This window comes from Centrocercus urophasianus, unplaced genomic scaffold, assembly GCF_019232065.1.
Source record: "Centrocercus urophasianus isolate 14NV4802_14NV808 unplaced genomic scaffold, USGS_Curo_1.0 seq_3, whole genome shotgun sequence".
In the NCBI taxonomy this organism is placed as follows: domain Eukaryota; kingdom Metazoa; phylum Chordata; class Aves; order Galliformes; family Phasianidae; genus Centrocercus; species Centrocercus urophasianus.
In genome coordinates this window covers 2,359,621-2,366,237 of record NW_024884866.1, presented here as the reverse complement: position 1 = coordinate 2,366,237, position 6,617 = coordinate 2,359,621, and the positions used below count along the sequence as shown (strand labels likewise).

The window sequence follows — 6,617 nt, the reverse complement described above, 5'->3', positions numbered from 1 at the left end:
ATTTATCTTCAGCACTGTTTGAGTGTTTCAATTCTCGTGCCAGTATAACTTACTGCAGCATATCTTCTTTTTAATCCTTTTCTACAGATTATAGTGATGTCAGCCCAACAGCACTAGGTTTTCCTTTGTGATAATGAAAATGACTTACTAATACGCAATATATTATATTCTTTGTGTAAACTCTGCTAGGTTTTACTTTTGACATTTTCTATATGAAGTCTGATTTCTTTTTTTACTCCAGTTTAATTTCTCTTTCTCTTCTTAAGTATCTTGCTATTTTAAGAGAAGTTCTGTATCTGCAACGTGCTTTAAGAAATAGCTGGCTTTGAAAGTGCTTCATGCTGATTTGCCATAAACAAGTTACAGAAAGTAGTAGCATAGTTACTCATGGCTACATTTTAGGAGTTTTGCAATCAAGCAACTATAGTATTGCTTTCAGGAGCCAGTGACCTCAATGAATCATTTATTTCTCTGAAGAATAAATGGATTTGAGCCTGATGTTTACATCAATAATGATTTTGATTTTCCATGAAAGCCTAATAGTCAAATTAAAAGTAATACTCTGTCCTATTTATGTAGAATGTTGTTATCACAAAGTGAAAACCCTGCATATTTAAGCCTGCTTTCTTCATGCAGCTATGTCAACTCTGGATGCAAAATTAATTCATGCAGTTATTCATTACAGTTTCTATGCATTTTAATACTTATGAACTGTGTTCCCCAGAAGCTGGAAGAATAATTGCAAAAGACTGATAATTGACCCTTATGGAACAACGAGTAGATACTCGTATAGATGATCTATACTTAAAGAAAAAGACTTTTAAAATAACTAGAAATCCACTGAGTTATCACACATTATGAATTCTCTCCTTGGGTAAAAACTCCTTGGCTGTTATTACAGCAGCAGGTTCATAACGATGAATCATGGTTGGCAAAGGCTATTTAATCTTTGACTTCAGGACTGTGTTCAACCTTGAACACTTTCATGACTGTCAGTTATATTTATAATTTGCTTTCTTAAATACTGATATATCTGATGCAATTAGGCAACAACAAGTGCTTCCCATTAACTACTTAATCCTGTTCCTATGCTTGCTCATGGCCATTTGAAGTGACTGCCTGGTACCAAACACTGAAGAAAACAGCCTGAAATACATAAGGCAGAACAACACTCAGGAATCATGCTCAAAGAGTCTTAGGTACCTTTTGGCTGTGACTGAAACAGGGTCTCCAAGGAAAATCTCTTTGCATCACAAAAGCATCTTGTGGTTTTACTTCCTTCTACTTGACTTACAGTTTCAACCTCATAAACTAGCAGGAGCTTTATTATTGGTAAGGCAGAGGTTCTGTAGGAGAGCTGTGTACTTAAAAGCTTGCACAAACTTACCCACAACTATTCCTTGGTTCCTGTTAGCGGTGTTAACCTCTTCCTTTCTAAAGCAACAAAATAAGAGAAGTTGGAAGCATTTATGATGCATGAAGAACCTTGTTGAAGGTGAGGGCATTCTAAAAGGCAATCTAATGGGTGGGGGTGAAATGTGGGGAGAGCATTAAACGAGTTCTTTAAGTCAACCCTTATGTCAGTGGTTTCTATATGTTCTATACAGTTCCTCTTACTGCTTTACCTCTTCCTCTGTGTATTTGCAACTTTTATGATCAAATTCAGATCCTTTCCTCCCTGACATCCTTCCATTTTTCACTTCAAATCTTGCTTTTCATACTGAGGCTTCCTGAGGGCAGAAACGCATACAATTGTGCATATATGTAAATCCAACAAGGATGAGATACTTAGCATTTTGGATGGAAAATGTACACCAGGACTTAGTACACTATTCAAATTCAGCTGTGGGCACCTAAGGTGAGAATACGCTTCTAGCCTTTTTTTTTTTTTTTTTAACATTCAGTCATTAAAGTGAACTATTGTACTGTAAATAAGACTGTTACAGTAGTGTAAACAGAGCAGTAAAAGTGCACCACTTGATGAGTCAGTTTGTTTCAAGCAACAGACCAACCACAAAGTTGCAGAGTATGTTACAAAATTACAGCAGGTCAGGAAAAAAACTGCAGAGTAAGAAATTTAAATCAGAGGGTGATATTTGCTATTTGTTTGATAGAAACTTTTTTTGTAAAGGGTAATAACTGTCCCTCTTGCAAATGCTTGCTGGCGTCTTTTCCTCCAGCACACAGAAAACACCTTGGATACACTGTGGTCTTTGCAGTCCATTTCATTCACTCCTGGTTTGAATTGAGATTTTCGTGCTTTAATACTTTGCTCCAGTTCTTCCCTATATGCAGCATGTGGCCATTATTGTTCCTCATCTCCACTCCCATTTCTATTGTTATATATATCTTTCATTTTTTTAGTTAGGTTGAATATGAACCTGGGGTCAAGAACAGACAAGTCAGGTGACGGGACTGAGGTATAACTGCCTTTTCCAGTTTTTGTCCACCACACTGTCTTGGTGTTTGGGAGCATAGACTCACACACTGTGCTAAAAACAAAGTTCACATTTCAGCTGTCAGCTGTGAAATAGGCTCACGAATTCCTTACAGAAGCCAGGACTCAAAAGCTACCTGACGTTATCTTTCTTTAAGGTGCTCTTTTCAAGGTATGAAGCCTCCTTTTGGAAAGTGTGTTATTGTCCCTCCGTAAAATCTATCTCTCGGAGGTCTTTTAGAAGCCTGCTATGAGTCCATCTTGCATGTTGACTTTTTCTGTTTGTTTGTTTTTTGTCAGTTCTCCACATTCTTTAGAAATTCTTTAGAAATCTTCTCAGTATGTATGAAGTAAGGCTGCAATTTGTACTTCTTCAAAGGTGTGGTAGGCATAGAAAAATGAATCAAACACCAGACCTGATCAGTTAATGAAGTGTTGTGCACTGCAGTCCGAGCTATCTACATGAACTTGCCTCAGTACAAATATCTCCATAAGTAAGACCTTTTTTCTTGGGCTAGCATGCTATTGTGCTGCCACTGTGCCCTTAATAAATAGTGGGTCACTTTACCGTTCATCTTCAGGGAACGAAATATATTTTGAATGCAAGAGCAGTTATTAAAGGCTAATAAGTATGTAACGGAGCATTTACTTAAATGACTGAATTATGGCTGACAACCTGAATGGCAATGACATTTAAGTTTTCCTGAGACATTTCTCATTCAAATTATGTCACTATTTCTGAGGATCTTTTTTATTAGTGTTGCTGGCATGTATCTCTATAGTGATGATTCCTTGCTGTCAATATAGCCAGTCATTTCTTCTCCACATCAGTTTTGACTGAGTTCTTTCAGTTTTCCCACACAGCTATGTGTATATAAACCTGTGTGAATGATTGATACGGATTCATACTTCTATTCTGAATTATCTTCTTTCTTTTTTTTTTCCTGAAGCAACTACCGAAGTTTTGTCTGTATAGCATGCAAACCCAGCCAAACCTGGAATAAAAAAACTGTAAGCTGAATATGGTTTTAGTACACTGTTGTCATGTATTCTTATACAGTGGCAATGCACTTGTGAGGGATGTTGCAGGAGACTGTCAGTCAGGTATCCTCACTTCTGAAATTTACATGACCTTGGCTGGAGTAAATTATTTGCTAAAGCAGAAATGGGAGGAGCAGCCTTCCAAAACAAAATATTGTACCATAAATCACCCTGAGGATGTTGCACAATTTAGCAAGGCTTCACGGTATCTCTCCAGCACGGAGGGCATTGCTGAAGAACAAGTGATACAAGCCATACAAGGAGGCAAAAGATCTTGAGGAAAGAAGTATGTCTTTGTTCAGGCAGTTTACCCAGGGGGCAAATACAGTACATGATGTACCACATGATAAATCCATCATAAAATGGAAGGTTTTATTTACTGAAGAACTGTCTTCATTTTGAGAGGAATTCCTGCCTAGGCAGAGTGCTTGGAAAAGGCCAGCGTACCGCATAGTCTCACTGAAACTGCATTTTGGCATGTAAGGCACAGCCTTGTGCAATCCTCTTGCACATGGGTGAGTTTCACCTTTGCTGAACTACCAGCTTAACACTCATCAGGTCTAAAAAAGGGCAGGAGATTTATAAAGACATTGTGTTCTGTTTAGGTTTTTGGAAAGCAAATCAGTCAGGCCATCATCCCAAACTCCACCTGTGCTGAAAATAAGTGATGTTGTAGTATTAGACCGTTCTGCAGAACTGAGATTTCTCCTCCCACACTGGACACTGCACATCTAGCTGGAGATGTCTCTGTTCATTGCAGGATGATCTGTAAGGGTTTTTTCCAACTCAAATGATTCTATGAATCTATGATCATCCCGTGGGCTGCTCCCCAGCTGGTTGGTCCCACCACACGTGACTGTGGAGCTCAGAGAAGTCGTGCACAGCTTACAGATGTTAAAAAATATCTGTGGTGTTGTCAGCCATGCAATAAGATGTAGCAGCACACCAAGCTGTAAGACTGAAGGAGAAGTATGCCTGTGTGCTCCAGCATGCTTTACACAGAATGGCTGTTGACCAGCTGAGTGGATGGCCACAGCAGTGCAAGTGGGGTACTGTGTCTTGCAGGAAGCCCATTATGTCCATTTTAGGCTACACTGAAGATCTGTTTTTCTGCATTTGGGTTAAAAATCACAGATCTTCTCTGGCCTCCTCTGCAAATAAGCCCTTGGTTCCTCTGCAGATATACAGTGTTAAATCCATCCTGACAGAGAGGAAGCACCTTCTACATATGAGTGATTTCCATTGCACAGCTTAAAAGACAGACAGACTTGGTCCACAAGTAACTTCACACAGTAGCCATTGCAATTAGTTTTATTGTTCTGTTTTCAAGCCACAGGTCAGACGTACTGCTTGACTTGGCTTGCTAAAATTGTCTATGGCTGGTATAGTTATTCAGATATTAGCCACGACTATTCTAGATAAATACTATTAATGCTTTACCAGGCTCAGCCTACACAACTGGCTTGCACCATCCCTTTAAAGGTACTTATTTTCCTAAGTAGCTATACCTGCTAGCTTTTGTTCCCAGTTATGTTTGCTGTTTAGACAGCTTAGAAGAGTTGATGCTAGGGCTGAGGCAGAATCATACAAACTACTATAGGGGCATTCCTACTTGCAGCACCTCTTGAAAGGTGAAGAAATTAAAGTATTAATATATAAAAACCTACTTTCTCACCTCAGTTCAAAGAGTATCTAAGAAAACATAAGTGCTGCTCTGCAGCCAGAGCCCCTCTTTCCTCTCTTCTTCTGATGTGAGGAGAGGATGACAGTGTCTCATTGTTTGGAGGATGAAACCTAATGCTGTCTGTGGCTCTTTGTCCAGGATTTTTAAAGCTGCCTTTGTTTTAGCATGTTCCAGTGAGGCTATGACCACTTACATGGCAGATCTAGATCGTCTGCCATAACCCCATTGTCTTTGTCTCTTTGAACAAAGACAGTTCATACTCTGTTCTTCTACATCAACTTTAAATGATCCATAACATATAAATGTAACTTAAAAGTAAGTTATTGAGCTGAATTCCTGATGCACTGATTGAAATACACACAAATGGAATACCAAATTAGTATGCTACTGTACCTAGTTGCCTTAGTTACTCTTTAATTCATCAGACCCATCATGCACTTGACTGGACTCATTGCTTTAGCAATGGCTTCAGAAAAAACTATGGTAAGATGTGAAAAGTTAGAATGTATTTGTTGGGAAATGCATCTGGAAGAGGAAGGAGAGACTTTAGACTGTGCAAAGATGCATACTTCTACCCAGAGCTCTGTAGGGCAGCCCCCATACAATGGCTGATATGTATGCTCATCAGACTCATGTGTTGGGGTATTAAGAGTATGCGCTGCATGGCATCCTGTTCAGGTCTTAGATCCCAATTTCGAGGATATTGAGTGCATTTTCAGCCTCCTTACTGGGAGAAGACAAGAGGCAGAAAATCTCAGATTTATGCAGTAACTCAGTTCTCAGTGAGCAGATGGGGCTGTTCCACACACCGATCAGCAGGAACAAGGAGAGCAGCCACCATGACACAGGGACAGCAAACACAGCAAGGCATCTGAAACATGGCCCAGGACATGTCAAAAGATCTTTAGTTAGGCTGAGAAACGTGAGCTCCCCCAGGCTTGTAATCGGTTCACTGGATAAAGAGGCTTTTGTTGATTATTATGAAATGTCAATGCAGCTTTACCTTCAGCATATATTTGGGCCAAATGCCGCTGGAGTAATCATGCCAGAGTGATCTTCTGATCCACTCAGAAGGTTAAAAGGCTGGCATTTATAAATGGCAGATCAAGCCCAGTGGATTGACCATGGATTCTCCCTTGCATGGGGATTTAGCCAAGGATGAGTACAAGACAGCACCAGAACAGATTTCAGTTCAGGCACTTGGGTCTGCTTCACACTGTGCATGGTGCAAGCAAAAGACCTGTTGCCTTTTCATTTCTGAATGGCCCATCTAAAATTTTCTATTTCAAGGGGAAAGAGTATTTTTCAAGCTCTCTATCCACTTTTTCAGACTTTTTCTATAGCATGTCATCATTACTTTTTAGTTGGACAGAAAATTTGCTCTATTATTGTTATTGGAGGTTTAGGTCTTTTTTTTTTTTTTTTTTTTTTTTTTTTTTTAATTTTTTTTAAAAA

General features: G+C 39.2%; 1 long non-coding RNA gene across 1 annotated transcript in view; it reads left to right on the top strand.

Annotated features, from left to right (window-relative positions):
- The first annotated feature begins 1,409 nt into the window (after positions 1-1,409).
- Positions 1,410-6,617, top strand: part of LOC122165472 — a 14,744-nt gene continuing 9,536 nt past the window's right edge. Inside the window, exon 1 of the long non-coding RNA XR_006170491.1 lies at positions 1,410-1,495. This is a non-coding gene — a long non-coding RNA (uncharacterized LOC122165472). The remainder of the gene's footprint in view (positions 1,496-6,617) is intronic.